This window comes from Bombyx mori, chromosome 15 (genome assembly GCF_030269925.1).
Source record: "Bombyx mori chromosome 15, ASM3026992v2".
Classification (NCBI taxonomy): domain Eukaryota; kingdom Metazoa; phylum Arthropoda; class Insecta; order Lepidoptera; family Bombycidae; genus Bombyx; species Bombyx mori.
The window spans coordinates 1,174,457-1,197,471 of NC_085121.1; the positions used below are offsets into that span (position 1 = coordinate 1,174,457).

Sequence of the window (23,015 nt, forward strand, 5' to 3'; positions counted from 1 at the left end):
GTCATCTCAACACTCACTCCTCTCTCTCTTATGTCGTCATTCACACACTCCATCCATGTCTTCTTCATTCGACCTCTTCCCCCTCTACCTTGCACTACCATTTCCATACATCTAGTCACATGCATCTTCTCTCTACGTATCACAATGACATGTCCATACCACGCTAACCGTCCGCTCTTTAACTCACCCCAACAATATAATATAGGATCTCCTTCTTTTTTATGGATCACCGAAAACGCAATATTTAAGCTAAATCTAATACTAGGGCTTCTCTTGAAGGATCTGAAACTAGCTCATTGTGATGTTTGCCGACTGCTAGTCACCTTCAGGACTTTAGAGGTTAGACTAGCTTCACCAAATTTCATTGTGAACGCGGTTTGATGTCAACTAATTGGATATAAACAATATATGTTCTTTGGACGAATATAACGGAAGTAAACTTTTTAATGTTTGTAATCTATGTATTTCTGTCGCAGTCAAATAACAAGGTAGGTCATTAGCTCATTTAACTGCCTTTAGAAGTTGCCTTATGGGGATAACCTCCATGTAACATTGTTCTAAACGATACACCAGTCGATGTAGTATATTGATATTTAATGTAGCTATCATTAGATAATATAAGGCTTCTGTAAAACATTACTGGTCAGTAGTTAATTGCCTCGGTGACTAGACCCGATATCAGTGGGTTTGTGTCAGCGAAAATCAAATAAATATATCCAAACCCGAATGAAATATCCAAATAAAAGTGCTCGGTAAAGGTCACGACTCTCAGCACTCGGGAACACGATGTAAGGAGGTATCGGTCACGATATAATCGTTATCGTGTCGTTCAGTAAAAATACACTTAAGCTCTGCTTAGTTTTTTAAACGTTTTGCCTTCGAGTGCCACAAAGGTTTTTTTTAGGAAGCAAGAATTACTGGTAGTCCCTGAGGCCTTTCCAGTTTCACCAGGATAGGACGGCCTCCACAAACATATTTTTTTTTTTACCTACCTATACTGAAAGCCTTGAAGCTATTTCAGTTTCACCCTAATGTGTAGGTGAGCTTACGGGGCTCAAATCGGAGTGGTGCTAGCACTGGCCCTAGCAAGAGCAGTAATTTCTTCTTTTTTTTTATCACGCCGCGTTAACTGGTCCCGTAATAAGTTCGTAAAGAACTTGTGTTACAGGTACCAGATAACGGATAGATATGTAAGATTTTTATTATACACATACATATATTTAATAGAAGTCCATAACCCTGGAAAAGTCATTTATATTTATCATACAAATATCATCCCTTGGCGGGATTCGAACCCGCGACCCCCTTGTGTAGTGACCATGTCACTTACCACTACACCAGACGGCCGTTAAATTGCTCTTGTGTTATTTATACCGGGAACAAATACATTCGAAGTAAGATCTATTTAGTATACTCAGATTTGTAATACTATAAAAAATACTTTTCACAAAGATGTGAAGTTCCAGTGAGTGTCTAGTGTGTGTAGTGTGAGTTTCTAGTATGAAATCGAAAACGGAATTGTTACAATATTCATTGTCAATTGACGGTTGCGAAGCGCTAATTAATTCTGTTTTTTAAGGTGAGATATTCATTGTATGACATTATTGAGACCTCAATCTCATGTGTCAAGTTATGTGGTGGGATCCGACTCCGCGTCTATGGACTCTGGTAGCCATTTTAAAGTAGATGAATAAATTCGTCATCACATCTAGAGCAAACAAAGTAGACATGGAAATGGCAAACAAATAATCACTTTCATAATTATTTTTTTAAATTTGAAACCAAACACATCTATGTAAAATAAAAAAGCATAGTAGCTTTTTTATTTCTAAAATATTATAGGCAAAGCCGGTCACGCAAGCAATATAATGTAAATTTGTAGTCAAAATTATAGATCGAAGTTTTACAGATATCCAACTTAAAAATATGGACACCCGATTTCGCAGGGCAATTTCTAAATGCGATTGTGAGTCTGTGTTGAAATCCTATTATTATAATTATATTATAATTCGAACGATTATTCGAATGAACGAACTAATGTGAAACGATTCGAATTGTATCTGTATTTTGACTATGAAATACTGAACAGATTGGGCGGGAACAGAACTAGCAGTGCATATTGTATGCGTTAGCTAAACAAATGAGATAATTTAGCTCGATAAACAAAAAACATGTTTAAAACAATAAGAATGCAATTTGCATTGTTATGTAATTGAAGATGCGTTGCTAACTTATCGGCCCGTTTCAAAGAGAAGAATATATATATATATATATATAGAGAGAGAGAGAGAGAGAGAGAGAGAGAGAGAGAGAGAATACACTTTATTCCACACCAAAACACAATTTACATTCAAAAACAGTCAAAAAGCAGATAGATTTGTATAATTGGCGGTCTTAATGAAGGTGAGTTTTAAGAACTATATCAAATGAAAGCTATACATAAATATTAAAGCTATAGACACATGACAGTGTTTTTATACGGCAGATATAAGGCTGTGAACTATACGAAAAAGGCAAAAAGTAAAATTTTTAAAAAGTCCACATAGCAGATTTTGGTTTGACAATAACGATAAACCATCTATATATTAATACGTGAAGCAAAAACGTTGTACTCCTTTTTACGAAAATTGCGCGGACGGAGGAGGATGAAATTTCCCACACTTATAGAGAATATAGAGAAGGAGTGCACAATGCTAATTTTTTTTTTTAAATATGCATAAAACACATTAAATCAATAAAAAAAACATTACACACACTACCATGTATTTGACACACACATACATATAATAAAATTATACTCTTTGTTTATTGTCAATTGTCAAACTTTTGCTAAAAGTCTGTGGTCAAATCCCGAATAGATTAATATTGTTTGCCTATAATGTTATTTGTCTATAGTGTAAGTTTTGGCGAACTATAATAGTATTTAACAATAGAACCATAATAATGTTTAAATATATATGTAATACAATTTCAATTAACACTAGACGATGACCGTTTTTTTTATAACGCCATCTTGTTATGTCTTTAAAGCGGTTAGTTGCCCTCAATTAAGAAAAATAGTATTATTATTCGCCAATAGATGTCGGGAAGAGTTGATTATTGAAAACACGAACAAAATAACATTTTATGAAAATAAATCGCAGCTAGATCGATTTATCGCCCCCGAAATCCCCTGTATACTAAATTTTATGAAAATCGTTGGAGCCGTTTCCGAGATTCAAATTAAATATAATATATTAATATACAAGAATTGCTCGTTTAAAGGTATAAGATCGTAGTCGAATTTCGACTACTGCGGGACCACTAGTTTACATATAATATGAAATAGGTTTAGTCTGCATCAAAGGGTATGAAACGACGCACGCCGTCAAAAAGACCCAAAAAATCTATCGATACACTTTCTTCCTTATAATTAGCACGAAAGGAGCACCTCAAGGTCACGAGGCTCGAGGACTCCAGCCGCACTTCATCACGGTATCGGCTCGGCGTAATCTCGCCACTGGAGAGCCGCCCCGGATTGTCAAGCATCGCCGAAATTAGGTTACGTTCAAGCATATCGTGAATGGAATTTAAAACCTAACCTAATAGCTTTGGCACAAGACAATATTGTTTATTGCCGTGCCGAGTTTTAAGTACTGCTTCATGTCAAAGAAGAGTTAAAATTTTTAAAGGATGCTTTTTTTTTGTATTATTATTATTGAGAACAAAGCATTTTTGCTTGGTCTGTGAGTGAAACTATGTTTTTGGCATCAGCTTAATATGTATGGATCTGTGACCAAAAAAGCCTGCGTGTTAAAAAAGTTTTCCATTAAAATCTTCCAAATCGTGTGTTGTATCTTACTGATGAGTGTACATTTTAGAAGCATAGTTACATTGTTTAATGTTAATAAAATGATTATTTTCATTATGGTGCCCTTCAGAAGCAGAAGTAAAATAGTAATGAACATGTTTAGTGTAACACGCAGGTACACGCGAGGCTCGTGTGCGCGATTTTAAACGCTATTACAATGATATATGGGCTTCAAATCGCACAGCCGTTCGGATATACGGCACCGAAATAATGTAACGAAAACTATTCGTACGTAGAGCTACGGACGGGCAATGTTTCCCCTTGTAAATGACTTGTGAATCTAAGAATTTATTAACTGGTGCCGATGTGGGTATCGCGTCTATATTTACCCCTACAATCTACATAGTGTTGTACTGGACTCGTCGAAGCTACGCGGCAAAGAGCCACACTCGTTTGCCCAGTATTCGCGTTGCTAGATTTGTTTGCACGATTTTTTATTCCGCAGTTGTCAATTTTAATGCTTTCCCGGTAACGATTGGCGTATCTACCTGCCCGAGAAAAACACACGTAACCTGTAAAAACAAACTCTTCAAAATAAACGATCGCCGAAGCACATAAGAAATAAAGAACACAGACGCGGCGGACCTTGAGTCCCGTGAAACTCTCGAACGAGTTACCTAGATTACAATTATTTACAATCGTAAATTGCTTCAACAAATGAACTGGTTTATTTTGTTAAATTCCGGTAACATCGATCGAGTCCGCGGCGCGTAGTGAGCCCGCCGACTCCCCGCAACACGTTCATCGGCATACCAACTATTTTAACGTCTAGGAAGTTTATAAGTATTTATAAATTGAAGTCGGAATTATATGCCGTTATATGTTCGATCGATCGACGGATGAAATTATTTTTGATTATGCAAACAGAACCGTGCGGTAGCGCGTCCGACGCGAGGATTTTAACTGATTCTCGGATCGTTCGCTTCAAACTAATGGCGCTCGTTGATTTGTGACATGAAAATACGTAAGCGAACGCGTGTAGCCTATGTTTCTAGGAACATCAGACGTTTTCGGATACTTTGCGTCATGTAAATTTTAATAAAATTAGACGAAAGTATTCTCCGGTGGGTAATTTTTCGTTAAATACCGTTCCTCAGTGAGTCGGGTGATGTAGAACATCCGCGGGTCTTCTCCGTCGACCACGTCTTGTGAATTGCCCCCCGCACTCGTAAAGTGTCCCCATTTCAAAATAGTCCTCTCATTTTCAAAGTTGCCGTTGCTGCCAAGAAACAGATCTAGTATAATATGGCCGCTACGAGAATTATTAACTGGTTGAGTAATTCGTTGTAACCGCACGAAAATATTGTGTGCGATATAAAAGTTTTAATTTAACGATCGCCCTAGATATGGCGATACTGGTGTGGCTTGCGCTTAATTTGATATTTATATAATGGTATAATTTAGATAGCGGTTATCGGATGCTGTAACGCAACGCCTTCGGGCCTTCAGAGAGAGACCATTCAACAACAGAGTTGCATACATACCTTTGCACTCAAACGCTAAACAAATGCTCTAATTTTGTATTCCTGTAATTGGTGTTCGCTCTGTTCTATTCGAAATATGCACCCGATTTAGTAATTAGCATTCGTAGTATGCGATTTCAGAATCTATGATAATAATTAATCGTATATGGTGTGTGGGAGTGCGGAAACTGTTAATGACAGACTAGTTGTGAAAAATGCAGCTATTCCATCACTGGGCAATATTTGGATTATTTATTTTTATTGCCCTTGTAGGCAGACGAGCATACGGCCCACCTGATGGTGAGTGGTTACCGTTGCCCATGGACTTCAGCAATGCCAGGGGCAGAGCCAAGCCGCTGCCTACCGCGAAAGCGGTGCAGGGGTGCTTGTAAACACCTAACGCAGTGGTACCACCATTCTCCAGCTATCATTGTTGTATGCAGTGAATCGACATAGCGTATACGAGTATATGTATAATATAATACCGAAATTGACAAGTTAAATTCCAAATATATTTATTTAACAATTATTATACAAATAAATTTAATATTAAGCCACTTTTATGATATGCAAACGATTAAGATTCATTTTCATTTTGTTTCTTTCTGAATAATTCTATTGTTTTATTGTCAAACGTAGAAATAGTTTACGCTATTATAATTGATTATTGATGCGTCATAAAAGCACGAACCCTAAGCTTAGAACATTAAAATACGTTTGGTTAGTACGTGCGCTTGCTTAAGTCTGTTTAATCTGAGAGCTGATTCACCAAGTTTCGGATAAAAGTTTACTAATGCATCAAATATAAAAAGAACAAGTCAAGATCTTAGCTGCTTTAAACATGCAGGGACGATTAGCTCGAAATTGAGACTGTTAAAATCTTTCATCTCATATTAGAAGCTATTTAAATATACCTTTTCAATTATATAGTAGACTGATGGCGTAGTGATCAGCGCCCCTGATGGCTGGGGTGAAGGTGGTGACTTCGATTCCCGTAATTGGCAAATATTCATGCGATAAATAGGTTTGTTTGCTCTGTTTCTGGGAGTTTAATATTATTGTATTGTATATACAATTTTATCTCTCACTAGCGACCCGCCCTCGCTTCGCTTCGGAAACATTAAAACACACATGAAACCAAAAAAATATTTTTTATTTTATTTTTAAAAGTAGCCTATGTTCATCAGGGACAATGTCGGCTTCTAATGGAAAAAGAATTTTTCAAATCGGTCCAGTAGTTTCGGAGCCTATTCGAAACAAACAAACAAACAAATCTTTCCTCTTTATAATATTAATATAGATCAACCTAATGATCATGGTTCTATACTCTTCGTATATACGAGTGTTACTGTGTTACTTATAATATTTTGTACTGAAGTTTAACAATATTTGGTATGTGTATGTGCATTACTATAATTCTCATGTTGTATTTGTTATTTTAGTTATGTGTTATTTGTTCTACACACACTTATCACTTTTTATTATTATTCTCATTATCCTCTCGCAGGTCTGCTGGAAGAGATTTCTTAAAGAAATAAGCAGTGCCTTTGTACATAATTTTTCTATTACTCTGTACTATGTCTTTTTTTCTGTGTGTACATAAATAAATAAATAAATAAATAAATATACAATCAGTCCTTGGTTCCCATGATACAGGGATTCATAGATTCTTTCTTTATATAATTAGTCAAACTTATTCTATCTCAGAGAATCGCTAAAATTATACCTAGACTAGTCATGTAAAAATACATTAAGAACATTAATGACAATATGCATTATATTATATGCATAATATGCATATATTATAACAATATGCTAGTGATAATTACTAGCCCGCTTCACAAAAACATGAATGAAATGATGATGAAACATATTTTATTAAGCGTGCAGATTTTCGAGTTTGTACTATTAGTATAGTTTGAGGCTTGCACTTAATGTCTCAAAGTGGACATCGCGTCTGTGATCTCCACTAACTACTCCCTGTTATCATTACTTATATTACCACTAATCCATCAAAGTATCCTGTAAGATCGGTTAAAACCTTAAATGCAAGGATGAGCCACGTGGCCCACCAATCATTTCTAAAATTGAATTTATTTTATCGACTTTCTCCCATCAATTCGTTTTTCTATTCCTTTCTTGTTTGTTTTTATCTTGCAGTAAAAGTATAAGAAATCTTTACTTTTTTTAGTTTTATATTTTTTTACTTCTAATATTTATTATAAATAAAGTTCGTAAATTATTAATAAGAGTTAATCAATGTGCGGCCCGACACAAAAAAAATAAAATTAAAATTGGCCCATTGATTAAAAAGGTTGCTCACCCCTGCTTTAATGCAAGAAAAAAACTATCTGGAACATTCTTTAACACTTTCTACGTTTTATTATAAAAAAGATACAATCAGTTTGCACAACGAGACATGCGTAAATCGATTACAATCGTTTACAATTGTACAATCATCAGTGTGAGTCACCGTCTCGTTAGCAGTTGTCATTGTGAGCTGTCAACAGTGTGGAGTTGTTGAAGTGTCGATGTATTTATAAATCCGCACGGGGATATCTCTCGGATAAAATCGAACATTTTTACACGAAAATATTGATTCTCTGTCACTCTTCGAAGCGAAATCGTAATGTTTTATGAGATACATGCATTTTAGAAGCGAGTCGCGCGCTATTTTTGTTGGTAAAACAACAACGACCTGCCTTGATGTGTTTGTAGTTTCTCCATAACTCTCACTAATGGATCGTTTGAAGAGAATGAGAGATTTTTTGGTTTTCGCTAGGTCTAGTTCCAGAATGAAATGAACGCCGAGTACTGTACTTATGAACGCAACGGAAATGATCCAAGTCTGCGCTATATATTCCTAAATATATCAATCTATATATATGAGATATAAATATAAATGAATTGCTGTTCGTTAGTCTCGCTAAAACTCGAGAATGGCTGGACCGATTTGGCTAATTTTGGTCTTGAATTATTTGTGGAAGTCCAGAGAAGGTTTAAAAGGTAGAAAAATATGAAAATGCTCGGAATTAAATAAAAATAACAATTTTGTTTTTCCTTTCATGTGTCCCCCATAGGACGGATTCTTTTGTTTGATAAATGTTTATTTTATACAAAAGTTTAGGTCTTTTATTTATCGATTGAGGCACTACGAAGTCTGCCGGGTCAGCTAGTACTCATATAAATTTTAGGGTTACATACTACGTATCTTAATGATATTATGAAATTATAAAATATTAACGAATTGTCCAGTGGTTATCGAGTGGTGTAGTGGAAAAGAGACACAGAGGTAGACCTCACACAAGATGGCAGGATGACAGACATCACAAGGCTAGCGTGCTCAAACTGGATACAGGTGGCTCAGAATAGGGAGCATTTATTTTCGTTAACGCAAGCCTTCACTCGAGGAGACATTCTTACAAATAAGTAAAAGATAAAAAGTACATACCTGTAAATACACACATGCATTATAAAGATCCTCCCTTCATTGTCTCTAAATACTAGTGACCCTGACGTATCTTTCAACGTATAGATTATTATTGTCCAAATTTTCAAGTTCACCTTTGTTGTCATTATGTTTGTTTGTGTCAACCTCTACGTGGACGTTATTAATAACTCATTTCAAACAGACACTCGGCTAGTAGATGAACAACGTAAATAAAAATGGAAATATTGAGAGTAAAGTAGCCAAGTAAGACTTGGAGACCTCATATTTCAAAGTGCATTGCTATACGATATTGTTTCCCTTTCTATACGCCAAAGGGACCCAAAGGGAATATTCCAGCTCAACCTCAAAGAATTTGCCATCTGTAGCCCTAGCAAGAGTAGTGGTTCTCCCATTGGATCAAAATCGCGACTCACTGCGAAGATCCGGTGAGAAATTCAGTGAGCTTTATCTTGAGGATATTGTGATCTCTGCATTTATTACAAATATATATCTATAGTAACAGGGAAGTTGAGAGGTGCACGTTTGGAATGGTATGTATATGTGATGAGACGAAATGAAAACGAGGTTGGTAAGAGAGTGTTAATGTGGAACGATATAGAGGAAGAATTAGACCTAAGAAGAAATGGATGAATTGCGTGACTTGAAAGATGATATGTGTAAGAGAATAGTGAGCGAAGAAATGATATATGATAGAGGGGTATAGAAGAAGAAAACATGTTGCGCCGACCCCAGGTGACTGGGAGAAGGGCAGGGTAATGATGATCACAAATATATATCTATAGATTTATCTTCTTCTTGCCCTTATCCTACCTTATACGGGTCGGTGCAGCATAACCTCTTTTTTTTTTTGTTGCCCCTGTAGGCAGACGAGCGTACGGCCCACCTGATGGTGAGTGGTTACCGTCGCCCATAGACCTCAGCAATGCCAGGGGCAAATCCAGGCCGCTGCCTACCGCTTAATACTCTCCACAAGCCTCGTTTGAAGAAGGACATGTCATAGTGCTCGGGAAACACCGTGAAGGGGAGCTCATTCCATAGCCGGATGGTACGTGGCAAAAAAGACCTCTGGAAACGCACTGTGGATGACCGCAGTGGCTTTAGGTAGTATGGATGAACTCTACTCCGGTGGCGGGCGGCGCGATGGTAAAAACGAGATGCCGGTATCATCTCGAACAATTCCTCAGAGCACTCCCCGTAGTACACTCCCCGTATGTACGGTACAAAATACAGAGGGTACCGAAGTCCCTCCCTCTTATCATGCTGCAAAGGGATTTGGAATAAGTTTTACAACGAACCACTTACCTGATGTCAACCCTAGTTGGGAATTCTATCGTTGCCTTAACATGGTAGCAAGAAAAAGTCCCTTAGTAGTCACCGACAGGGGAAGGTATGGATAATAGCCCCAAATCGGGAACCGTACGAATGTACGTATGTACGAATGAATAAATAAAGCTGTATAGTGGTATATGATGCAGATGTTGGTGCTTACGGCATTTGCGGTTTTTTTTATTATTGGCCGTATACGCAGACGAGCATACGGCCCACCTCATAGTGAATGGTTACCACCGGTCATGGACTTCAGAAATGCCAGGGTAGAGCCAAACCGCTACCTACCGTTATAGGTTAAGTCGATTACTCCAAGAAAGTATAGCCCAAATATTAGACAAGAAACGCTAAATCAAATCTTAAACGACGATGAAATATAACAAAAAAAAAAACTACAAGACGAACGCCCGGAGTGTATTCACTAACAATACATCTAAATATAAACCCCGATCTTAAAGAAATAAAGTAAAAAATTAGACACACCTATGCGGTTTAATTTTAGTATTAGTAGTAAGCGAATGCGTCACACGCCGTAAGAATAAGCGTGAATACCATGTACATACGGTAAATATAAATAAACTTTGGATCGTTATAAATTATCTAGGTACAAGTATGATTTAATACTTCATGTCTATTTAAAACCGTTTTACTATTTCCAAAGCTTTACACTTTTTTGTAGTCACGGATGTAGTCGGATCGAATTGTAAAATTGTTTTTAAATTGAATACGACAATTGTAAATGTAAAAAACTATTTAATTTTTAATGAATAACTAACACAATTGGGGTCAAGTCAAAATTAATCCAGATTAAGACATACAATAATAAAGTAAGCCACAAATTATTTCAAGCAGATTTGATTTACTTTTTTTTTAGAACGAAGGTGCCTTATTCCTGTAACCTATAGGAGTAAAAATAAAGTAACACAAGAATACACAACACACACGCACACACATAACAGTATAACAGTAATACATTCCCAAATGTGTAAAACGAACAAATTTAACGCGAAATAAAACTGTAAAAGTGCTTTTAATATTGTTAGTTTATTTCAAACGAAACGTTGAGTGTAAAACACTGTACACTCTATTTTCGTACAAGTATTTTTTAGCCACCGAACGCGCTAACGATGCAGTTAATAGCTCTTCTCAAATAAATAATGATAAATATAGGAAATAGGGTAAATAAATAAATGTTCTGTATCAAGCTTTAGGTACGGTTGTGTTGTGTGGAAAGAATTATCTTTGTAACGAACTTGGCTCAGTTTTTTATTAACCTACTGAAATAGCGGTTGGTCTCCATCTCTGGTTGCCCAGCAACCGTTTTACGTGTCGTTAGTAGAGTTAGTAGATCTCTAACAGAAGTCCCGATGATCAAATAGTTGACTAATAAGACCACCTGCAAGCCTCGTTTTTTTTTGTATATTGCGTAGATGAATGGACGAGCTCACCTGGTTTTGTGGTTACCGGAGCCCATAGACATCAACAACGTAAATGCCGCCACCCACATTGAGATATGAGTTCTAAGGTCTCAGTATAGCTGTTACAATGCATCCTGCACCGTGTTTTGTCTTCCGATCGTGCTTAAAATAAATCTTTTTTTTTAAATAAATTTTAATTTTTTTTTCTCTATCCTGTCACTGTTGACAGTGGTCGCGATCGCCATGTAGTATTGGAGGGGGCAGATTTGATGCGTCTCACGATGTCCCCCAATTTCTCCCTACTCAAGGCCATCCTACTGCATTAATTAGGCGACCTCCCACTGTAGTTTTAATTTGGTCGGTCCACCACGCAAAATTTATCTTTTAGTACTCGACTGTCTTCCGTGACCACGAAAAATGTGTAAAATGTTCGAAACTTTAATATTTGTAAAATTAATTTTAAAAACCGAGAGTACGTACATCGTGAAGCAAGTTTACGGTTCGTCGGCTATCAAGCTGTTACCGGAGCTTATAGTCATCACAACGATAATGACGTCACCCAACTCGAAACAGAAAGTCGAAGTTAGGAACTGGAACGCATTACTGCTCTGAGGTAAGAAGATACTTTCGTCTAGCTGAGGCGCACCCTCTAATGTGGCACGCAAGGTCGGTGAACACTAGTAAACGCGATTTGAGAAGGTATTTATATCCTGAATAGAAATTGGCCAATCCCAGGCCTACTATTGCAACGTGAAGGGACAAGGGAAGCGGTGACGTGAAGCAAGTAGAAGCAGAGTTATTCATACCTCCAAACGAAAGTCCTTTGTTCTAATCACATTACCCCGGGTCAAGATATTTTTAGTGCTGTTGGTAATATTTGAATTAATGAAAATTATGCAAAAATCTGGCAACCCTAAACAATGTTAGCCACACAAAAAAGCACGCACTGAATTTCTGTTAAATGAAAACCTGCATTGGTACTGTGACTATTTGTTATTCAATTGACGTACATATTTCGGTCATTGCAAATTTATCATGTAAACATTGAACGCGAGAAGTTTGCTTACGCCGCCTTTAGCGGTTGATATTATTTACGTGTAGCCAGATTATATTATAATATTTACGTTTATCGTGTTTAGCCGTAAACTTTACATTATCTGTGGTTTACAACATAAGGGGACTTTTGGCGGGGAATATAAAATGTCATGATGATTTGGCCTTATTTTGTCAGTGTTATGTGTGTGTTTTTTTTGTTTCCGACAAGTGTGAGGGAATAACAAACTTGGACATAGTTTTTTAGTTTCCATATTATCGCGTCATTTTAATGAGGAACCAACTTAGGCTAAAAAGTCGAATAGCCTACGGCAAAACATACATTAAAAAATGTTAGAGGGACTTTCATATTTTAACTCAGCTTTTTTCTATCTAACAACCTTCTTAAAGTATTTTATTAAATTAAGTTAATGTAACGTTAAATCTCTGAATAGTTTGTAGTTAATAATTTTATTTTAATTCTGGTTTGTACCAGTTTGAGTTTTTCACAATTACTAATGTTCCGATTATGTCGTGAGTATCCCTGACCGCGGATGCACTGAATACAGTTAGTTTAGTTCACCTCCAGCTAAAAGTTGACAAGAGGCTATCCACCATATGCCTATATAGAGTGCTCCAATATTTGGCCATGTAGCAAGAAATCCCTCAGACAGACAACCTGGAGAGACTCATAGTGATGGGTAAAGTGGATGGAAGACGATCCAGAGGTCGGGGTAAAAAAAGATGGAGTGACCAAGTCTCCGAGTCCCACTGACCAACATAAGTGCCTACAAATTACAAAAAAGGTCACAGGCGGACGCATCACGATACTCTGCAATGAGCGATCGACTGAAGGAGGAGAAGGAGTTCACTTCGAACGTGTCCTTGTACCTGAATTAATGTTAACAGGAAAACTCCATAGCCGTTTCTTGTGTGTACAGATGAGATGAGACCTGCATTATTTAAATGCTCTTCGCGGGCCTTTCGGATCAGGATTAGGGCTGCCACGTTTAGGTTTGTAAGCGAATTTTCCACCTAAAACGAATTAGAAAGAACGAAAAAGTAAAATTCGTTTTAATAATTTAGTATAGATTATAAACTACTTATGTGCAGTGTTGTCACTTGCGACATTTTGTGCACTGTTGTCACTTGCGACATTTAGTAATTATAGTGATTTCTTAAAGGCAAAAGCGTATTTGTTGGGTTTTTTTTTGCTTAGATGGGTGGACGAGCTCACAGCCCTGATGTTAAGTGGTTATTGGAGCCCATAAACATCCACATCCGTAAATGCGCCACCCACTTTGAGATATAAGTTCTAAGGTCTGAGTATACAGTTACAATTCTTGAATTTCAATTCAAATCAATTTATCCTTCTTTTGTAAGTTAGGAACGTTTTTGTGCTTAGTGCGAGTTTTTTAACTTCTCGATCGCGTAAAAGTTAACTCAAATTTCTTCTTCGAAGGGAAGCTGTTCCAACTCCATACAAATTTGAGTTAACTTTTACGCAATCGACAAGTTAAAAAACTCGTACTAAGCACACTGACCACGATATTGACAGCGTCGGGTCGCTGAAGGCGTTCCTTTGCCCCAGCGCGTGAGCCCCAACTAATATCACCAGCTTTATCAGTTAGTTAGTTTAAAAAAATAATTACCATAGATATGTTTTTGAAAACCCTTTTTTTTTTTTTTTTTTTTTCGGACCGGGGGCCGAACCTCCTACGAGGTCCCCGCGCCTAGGGGGCGCGCGGGGTATGTGAGACTCAACGATCTGCAGGTGTTGAGAGCAGATCGCGGGCCCAAGGATTTTAGGGCCCACCCACTAAACGACTCCCCTGCACTCTTACACCCGACGTCCGATCTCCGTCCGGGGTCAGAATCCGTTCAGAGTAGGGGGGTTCCCGCGGTCAACACTACAACCAGACACGCGGCGCCACCCCGAGGACGCCCGACTGACGGGTCGTCGAGGCGATAGTCGACACCAACGACGTCAGTCTCCGCGGTACGGCGGCCCTACCAGGCCGCCCGGGCGGTGCCGCTGGTGTTCCGGGATACCCCGCTGGGCCAGAACCAGCCTGCCGGGTCGGAACGCGATACACCGCCGACCGGGTTGCTCTTCAACAGTATGTTCGGCGACGACAGCGACGACGAAAATGCGGACCGCATCGCAGTCCGCAGCCGCCGACGCGCCGTCCCGTTCTCCTGGTGCCAGCGCGCTAGAGTGACGGTAGCGTGTGGCGCAGCCTCAACCCCCTTAGGTCGCCCCGTGACCATCACCGGGAGGAGACTGCCTCCTCATAGGGGCTGGAGCTGGACAAACGCCCTCCTCCGGCCCTCGGCCCGACGGCGGCGGCACGGCGCCGAGAGGGAAGAAGAGCTCTCCCTTCCGCCGCTTCCTTCTGCGAGATGGTGGACTCGCAGAAGTCGAGCATCGCCTGCCAGGACTCGTCGCTGCCGAGCATCGTAGCCACGACGGTCGGAAGCGACAAGTCCGGTCCTATTTTTGCAACGAGGACAGTGGGGCAGTACGCGAGCGTGTGCTCCGCCGTGTCCTCGTTGCAGCCACTGCAGTGGTGGCACTTCGGAGTCGGCTCCCTCCGGGCGACGAGGTGCAGGTAGCGACCGAAACAGCCGTGTCCCGTGAGCACCTGCGTCGCTCGGAAGGTGAGACGTCCTCGGTCGCGATTCACCCAGTCCGAGAGGACCGGGCGGATCGCCTCGACGGTCCGTCGCCCGTAGGCGGGGTCCGCCAGGCGGCGAGATCACGCCTCGAGCACGGAACGCCGAGATTGAAGCTTCCGCGCTCGAACTTCCGCCGCGCCAGGACGCGGCTCCCCCCTGGAGCGGAGATCGCATCGCCACGCGTAATCCGCAGCGAGCGCCTCCGCTTCCAGGTCCCAGGGAGGCGTCCCAGCTAGCACGCACGCCGCCTCGAACGAGACGGTGCGGTATCCACGAACCACCCTGACCGCAATCGCGCGCTGCGGACGTCGCAACGCCGCAATGTTGTCGCGGGTCAGGGCGTGGCACCACACGGGAGCCCCGTACAGTGCCATCGACCGCACCACCCCCGTGTAGAGGCGGCGCACCACCAAGTCAGGCCCCCCGACGTTCGGCAACAGCCGACTCAGCGAGCCGGCGGCCGCCATCAGTCGGGGACCTAATCTCTCAAAGTGAGCGCGGAAGCTCCAACGACCGTCCAGTACGAGACCGAGGTACCGCAACCCGGTCGCCTCGATCTCGACGCGAACGCCTCCGATCACGAGGTGGGCCCCCTGAGGCGGCGCTCTCCGAGCCCCGTGAAACAACAGGGCCTGGGATTTATCGAGCGCCACCTCCAGACCCAGCCTTCGGATCCTGCCGATGATGAAGGCCACCCCCGCGCAGGAAAGACGGGCAGACTCTCGCAAGTCCCTCCCCCGGGCCACGACCAAAGTGTCGTCCGCGTAGCAAACTACGCTCAGACCCGGGAGAGGAGTGCTTAGGGCGCCACGCAAGACCCAGTCGTAGCCGATGTTCCACAAGAGAGGGCCAAGGACCGACCCCTGTGGAACACCGCGCTGGACGGGGAAGCGGAGCACCGCCCCACCGTGCCCGGTGCACACGACCGACCTGTCCTCGAGGTAGGACCCGATCAGCCGACGGAGATACGCAGGGACGCCGTGATACTCCAGCGCCCCTGCGATCACCGACCAGGGCAAGGTGTTGAACGCGTTGGCGATGTTTTTGAAAACCCTAATAGAAGTAGAACAATATAAACCTTCTCGGTACAACACGATATAAAAAAAATAACAAAATTCAGTCCAAAATATGCGCTCTATTTGAGTTAGTCCTATGAAATGAGGAATTTTCAGTTTTTTTTGCTACTGCAGGTTAGATAACTAGCATACCGTCTACTCGATGGTTAGTGATCGCTCCTGTACGTCAGCAATGCCAAGGGTTAAACTACGCATAAATATTTATCGTTTAAAAAAAACATTATAATAAGCCCGCAGCATACTTTGCAGGCTTCATGGTCACGGACGATCAAAGTATTATTGACATTTAGAGATATGAGTCTATCTTAATACTAGGTTCTACTAGTATCTATTAATACTAGGATACTGCCTTGGATGGGCAGATCATTTCATAGACGCATTCGCGAAACAGCTGCCCTTGATCTATTAGGTTTCCTTTGGAGGCGCTCGGGCAGCTCTTAGCAACCCTCCTGCCTGAGCCCATGCTCACCTATATGTTCTAGTGAAACTAGTAAGGCTTCCGGGCTACCAGTAATCATTTTTTGATAAAAAAAGATGGACTACCGGAATTCAAGAGGCTACTAGCGTTGTAACATGTTGATAGTTGTTACCGCTGTCCTACCCGCATAGTGCCCTGTCGATTCACGCGTTAAGATCAGGGGGTTGGTAGGCACACAAGCAGCAGCGAGGCACCGAGTCACAGTTTTACTGGTGGTAGGACCTCTTGTGAGTCCGCACGGGTACCACCGCTCTGCCTATTTCTGCCGTGAAGCAGTAATGCGTTTCGGTTTGAAGGGTGGGGCAGCCGTTGTAACTATACTGAGACCTCAGAACTTATATCTCAAGGTGGGTGGCGCATTTACGTTGTGGATGTCTATGGGCTCCAGTAACCACTTAACACCAGGTGGGCTGTGGGCTCGTTCACCCATCTAAGCAATAAAAAGAAGATGATTCGGTGTCTTGCTGTCTTTTGATCATTAAGTCCTCAGACGGTAGCGTTTTGGCTGTCAGTCATGTTGCTAGCCTGATCAGTTTACAACGGTCTCTACTTCGGACCCGAGCCTCTTTGAGATAATTCGTTCCACGTTCTCTTGTGTTGTAAGTGCTTCCAGTATATATATAACTAGCGACCCGCCCTCGCTTCGCTTCGGAAACATTAAAACACACATGAAACCAAATAAATAAAATTAAAAAAAAATTAAAAAAAGTAGCCTATGTTCATTAGGGACAATGTCGGCTTCTAATGGAAAAAGAATTTTTCAAATCGGTCCAGTAGTTTCGGAGCCTATTCGAAACAAACAAACAAACAAATCTTTCCTCTTTATAATATTAGTATAGATAGAATTCGGAGACGTTGAGCGTAACGTACATATCGTCTTCTCGCATTAAAACTGTATTATCTCAAAACTTACTAATTTTACAGGAGAATGCTTTAAAGGCTTAACATGTGATATCTATCTATATATAAAAATGAATTTCTGTTCGTTAGTCTCGCTAAAACTCGAGAACGGCTGGACCGATTTGGTTAATTTTGGTCTTGAATTATTTGTGGAAGTCTAGAGAAAGTTTAAAAGGTAGATAAATAAATATGAAAATGCTCGGAATTCGATAAAACAAACAATTTTGTTTTTCCTTTGACGTGTCCTCCGTCGGACGGATTCCTTTTGTTTGTTTTAAGTTTATTTTATACAAAAGTTTAGGTCTTTTATTTATCGATTGAGGCAATACGAAGTCTGCCGGGTCAGCTGGTTTTTAATATTAATCATCTTTGCAACATTTATTTTGAATTTTTTACCAGTTACATTCTCTGTCTTTTAAAGTAAGATAAAACTATGTATTCATTCTGCTAATAGTAGTCAATATATAGGTAAACTAAACTACGCTCTTTTGACAGTATTTATGAGAAAAATACTGGTGATATGATTCCGCATATTAACTCAATTTCGAATATTTTTGGATAAATTGTACACTTTTAATGTGAAAAGTCGAATTATGTACATCAATAAATGTTTATTATCCCGCTCTATCATTTCCTGTACGGGTAAGCGTTTATAAAAACCTTGTAATACAAGTATATGGTCTCCCGACGATCCGTCATCGCGCACTGGTACTTTTTTTACTGCACTAACACGGATAATGCGGTGTACACGAATTGCTCAATAAAACGTTATGTTAAAAATATGCCAATAATAATGCTATGAGGCCCCGTCAGTATCGTGGTCGTTATTATTGCGTAGTGCTCAAAGGATCAGGATCGAATAGTGTAATAGACTTGTGTCTATAAGATCTCGTTGATATGACGAAACTCGGAGTTTAAGCCATAAAAAAATATCACGATCGGATATAAAAGGGGTGGTCAATCGGTAGATCGCGATCGACCGGTCGATCGTGGCTATTAGTTCATTCGATCGTGGCAAGACAAAAAATATAAATACATAGAACGGACTGCGCAATGTAATCATCAATCATCATCATGCACGCATCATCTTCATCTTGTATCATTTATTAATGACCATTACGTCACATTATTTATCCTCTCTTCTACACAACAGTTCCCTTTTATTATATAATTCCAGGTTTTTTTAGTATTTTTAATAAAAGAAAATATACTACTTATTTATATACTGAATTACATTGTCTACATTGTTTCTTTAAATTTCAAGAAATTTTATTAGTAGATCACAGAGTGCTTCGTCAGTAGACAGTAAATCTTGGCTCTAATCAAGTTGGCCACCCCTGGTATACATTGATGTAAAATTAGTCGCTTTTTCGAATGGAATTACGCTAATGGTAACTAAAAATCTTATTAATTACAAGTACAATACATATTTTTAATGGATTATAGTAAAGGAGTGGAGTATTGGATAAGAGTAATAAATAAAAAATAAAAAAAAATCGAAGTAAAAAATATTTTAATTTATAATTATGAGTATCTTAAGGGCGTAACCTCGCGGTGGACAAACTCTCTCGTTCATGAAGTAATTAATTATGTCTAAGTCTCGCGGAACGCTGACGGAAACCGAAGAAAATTCTAGAAAATTAAAAAATTGTTCTATTCAAAAAGTAGGTTACGGCTAGTGGTAGTGTATACGACCCAAGCCACTAATTTGGGCACTAGAGTAAGAAAAAAATTATCGATTTTTATCTCAGGTCCGAAAGCTTCTTAAAGTGTTTGTTAATCATAGCTTTTCGCCATCAAACCTTCTTTTTTTCCCTATCTATTAGTTGGTAGCCGCCTTGCAAAATGTACCACCTAGGCGAGGTCACGGGCTCAACCTGAGGAAATTACTGACACTAGCCCTAGTCAGTGCTTCGCTGAATCTGCTACCGGATTGGAATCGTGATCCACTGACAAGATCCGGCGAGAAACTCAGTGGACTGTGTCTACGAGTTAGTTTGTCCGTCGAACTCTTCGTCGTAATTGACGAGTTCAACGAAGTCTGAGACCGGTGCTTGAGGGGCCTAAAATCAACGAGAATGGATCCGGGGGGTCCAACAAGACAAGTTCCAGGCGACGGCGGCTTTGCGTCTATCGAAACAATTATTAGACTTAATTATTAAGTCAACCACAATCCAGAAGAGAGTTGAGAAGTTCGATTTTCCATAGTCAGTTCCTATGTTCGTCTAACTAGGAAATTCAGTGATTAACAATACGGATATTAATATATACTAGAGGTCCCGCAGTAGTCGAAATTCGACTATAATTAATTGGAATTGTAAGTTTGTACACTAATTATGATTGTATTTTATACTTCTATAATCACAAATTTCGCCAAGACTACACTATAAAAAATATTAATAAAGACAAACAATAATTAATCTATTCTCAATTTGACAGCAGACGTCAAGAACAAAAGTTTGACAATAAATAGTATGCATGCGTGTGTGCGTCAAATACATGGTATTTAGTGTGTGTAATGTTTTCTTTATTGATTTAATGTATCTTTTATGCATTATTTAAAAAAAATATTAGCATTGTGCACTTCTTCTCTATATTCTCTATAAGTGTGGAAAGTTTCATACTCCTCCGTCCGCGCAATTTTCGTAAAAAGGGATACAAAGTTTTTGCTTCACGTATTAATATTATATATTGTTTCCGTAATTGTTAAAGAAATCTTTCGTTCCACCAAAGATCAATACTAAATTCGAATTTCCTTGGCTGTTTATTATTTGTATTGAAAAATTATCGTCGGGCGGATCAAAACGTAAAATATAACTGTCAAAACAGAACGTTTTAAAGTCAATCTTATGGCTCGGTTATAAAGTCTAAAATTAGTTCGCGATGTCCGACAGATGGTGTACTTAACACGTGGCCCGTACGATGCATCCGTTACCGCTACACAGTGCAGAGAATCCTAAGTTAGTTCAGTACGATGCGAACTTGGAAAATCGAACGGTAATGAATTTTTCAGTTCGTTTTTTCGTCGGTGAATTTTTTTAACGGTTTTTTCTTGTTTGACCAGTTCCAAGGTTTTTTTCGCATTTAAAGAAGTCTTTTTGACCATTCAAGTGCAACCACGCTTTGATCTGGCTTTGTCTGATATTAATAATATTTTAGTATTTGAATCGGATTTTGTTCATAATTTCACGAGTTTTAAATTTTGCGTGGAGCCAGTCCTATTTATTTTTCTAAAATAAAGGTAACCTAAGCTATTTTTCATGGGTTCTGTCTCATGCGCATAACAATTTCCCCGTCCTTCAATCTGGCCTTACGTGGTGGACATCATATCACAATGCTGCCTGGTCGAAGTGATAAATTATTAATGAGCCAGCTTACGTTAAAACAACGATTGACGTACGACCTTTCTTTTACACTGTTGCAAAAAAACGCTTTGTCTGTTAACCCATTTCTGAGTTATTTCTGTCTGAACGCTGCGGAGATCCCCGTCGGAGGAACCGCGCCGATGATGATCGATCATTTGACACCTAAGCCACGCCGGATGAGACCGGACTCCATGTGTGGACTGCCAAGTTTATGGGCTAATGATAGCTACTGTCGTTTGTGGCCGCGGGGGGCGTACGCGCCAGTTGTACAACAGGTGGACAGCTCGTAACTGGGCCTTTACAAGATGCCTACAGTATTTTTTAAAACTAAGTAGTCTGGCAAGCTGAGTTGATACATACCTATTTCTGCCGTGAAGCAGTAATGCGTTGTACTGGCTGGCTGTGTTGGCTCCTGTAATCGTTTAACACCAGGGTCGGGGCGTGAGCAGGTCAATCTAAACAATAAAAAAGGAAACAAAATAACATGGCTTATTTATTTTTATATAAATGAACAAGAATCATACAGGTCAAGCTAATTCTTTTTTCCTGCCTAAGCTTAGAGGACTTAGAGAGCTATACCAACATTTCAAGCTAATGAAGGCTTGCTAATGAGAGCAGTTTCACTTTTTTTTAAATTGCGTTAAATTTTATTCATACTATTCTTTTTCTCCCTAAAAAGCTAGTACTAAGCCTAGCCCTAAAAGCTATAGGCATTGAGAAAGGTACTAAGCACTTCTTACGAGTATATCACTACTCAGTTCTGATAAATGTACCAAGATCAGAAGTTCATTGAACCACATCGAGAACAGTAAAGGCTGTCTGTCAAAATTCCGAGATAATCTCACGCTTGTGATCGGCTGCCAAAGATACATAATCGATAAAGCTTTAAATCGATTTATCGATTCGAATATTGAGAAATTCGTTCTCTGTACGGGGAGTATGTTGATTCCAGAAACTGTAGCACTAAAGAAAAGAAAATTCATACTTTACTAATGCAAATAAAATTGATATATTTTTTACACGCAATGTAACACAATTAACTGACGAGTTAAGGGCCTCGAGCGAACGTGAAAAATGATTTCTCTTTGATTCCATTGCGGGCCCGCGAAAATGAAACTTCGAACTTTAATTATGGTATACAGTATTATTTATATTCATCACTAGTATTTATAGTTTACAAAGCCGAATACGAAAGAGAAATAACTAATATTGGACTCTGAATTTGAGAATGGCATTGAATAATTACCTAAGGCAGCTACAGGCAGCCGACGCTAAAATAGTTAGGCAGTCGACTCTCAAGAATAAAATTAGTTCTTAGCTCTTTAAGCCAATTTCAAATTGAATAAATAAATAAAATGAATAACTCAACTAACTGAAGTCAACAGTCTTCAAATCTTACACAGAATCCAACGATTCAAATGTTTTAAGCATACAACTAACTGATTCCAAAGCATTTGTTTATTTAGGCATTTGCAATACATAAGGAGACTTAAATTTATTTCCTCTAACCAAGGGAGGTAATAATTATGTTTCCTTTTTTTCCACCTATGCTGATAGCCTTGAAAGGCTATTTCAGCTCCTCCTTGACGTGTAGGTGAGCTCACGGGGCTCAAATCGGGAGTGTTGCTAACACTGGCCCTAGCAAGAGCAGTGCTTCGCAGAATCTATTACCGGATCGAAAACACGACCCATTGAGAAGATCCGGCGAGGAACTCAGTTGGCTGTGTCTGTGGGTTAATTCACTCGTCGAGCCCTTCCCGCAAGCGACTGGTTCGACGAGGACGGTGACCCAGTACGTTTCCAACATTCGGTCTATCGATGTCGCGAAGTAGTCGTCGCGCTTGAACGGTGAGGGAGACGTACCACAATATACTTGAGATTCGACCTCATGCATCAAGGTCAGTGAGGACATTTACGTGAGCCTTGAGTTCGTATAATTCTCAGTAATTAAATGATAATGAAAAAAAACTGCTCGAT

The 23,015-nt window shown here is 39.8% G+C and overlaps 2 protein-coding genes across 11 annotated transcripts in view; one reads left to right on the top strand and one right to left on the bottom strand.

The window, feature by feature from the left end:
* LOC110385656 (uncharacterized) overlaps positions 1–23,015 on the bottom strand; it is a 78,794-nt gene that overhangs the window by 51,315 nt on the left and 4,464 nt on the right. Inside the window, exon 2 of the mRNA XM_021349672.3 lies at positions 21,399–21,493. The gene's annotated coding sequence lies outside the window, so the exon portion shown is untranslated. The remainder of the gene's footprint in view (positions 1–21,398; positions 21,494–23,015) is intronic.
* LOC101744516 (innexin shaking-B) overlaps positions 1–23,015 on the top strand; it is a 96,702-nt gene that overhangs the window by 24,527 nt on the left and 49,160 nt on the right. The gene's annotated exons all lie outside the window — the stretch shown is intronic.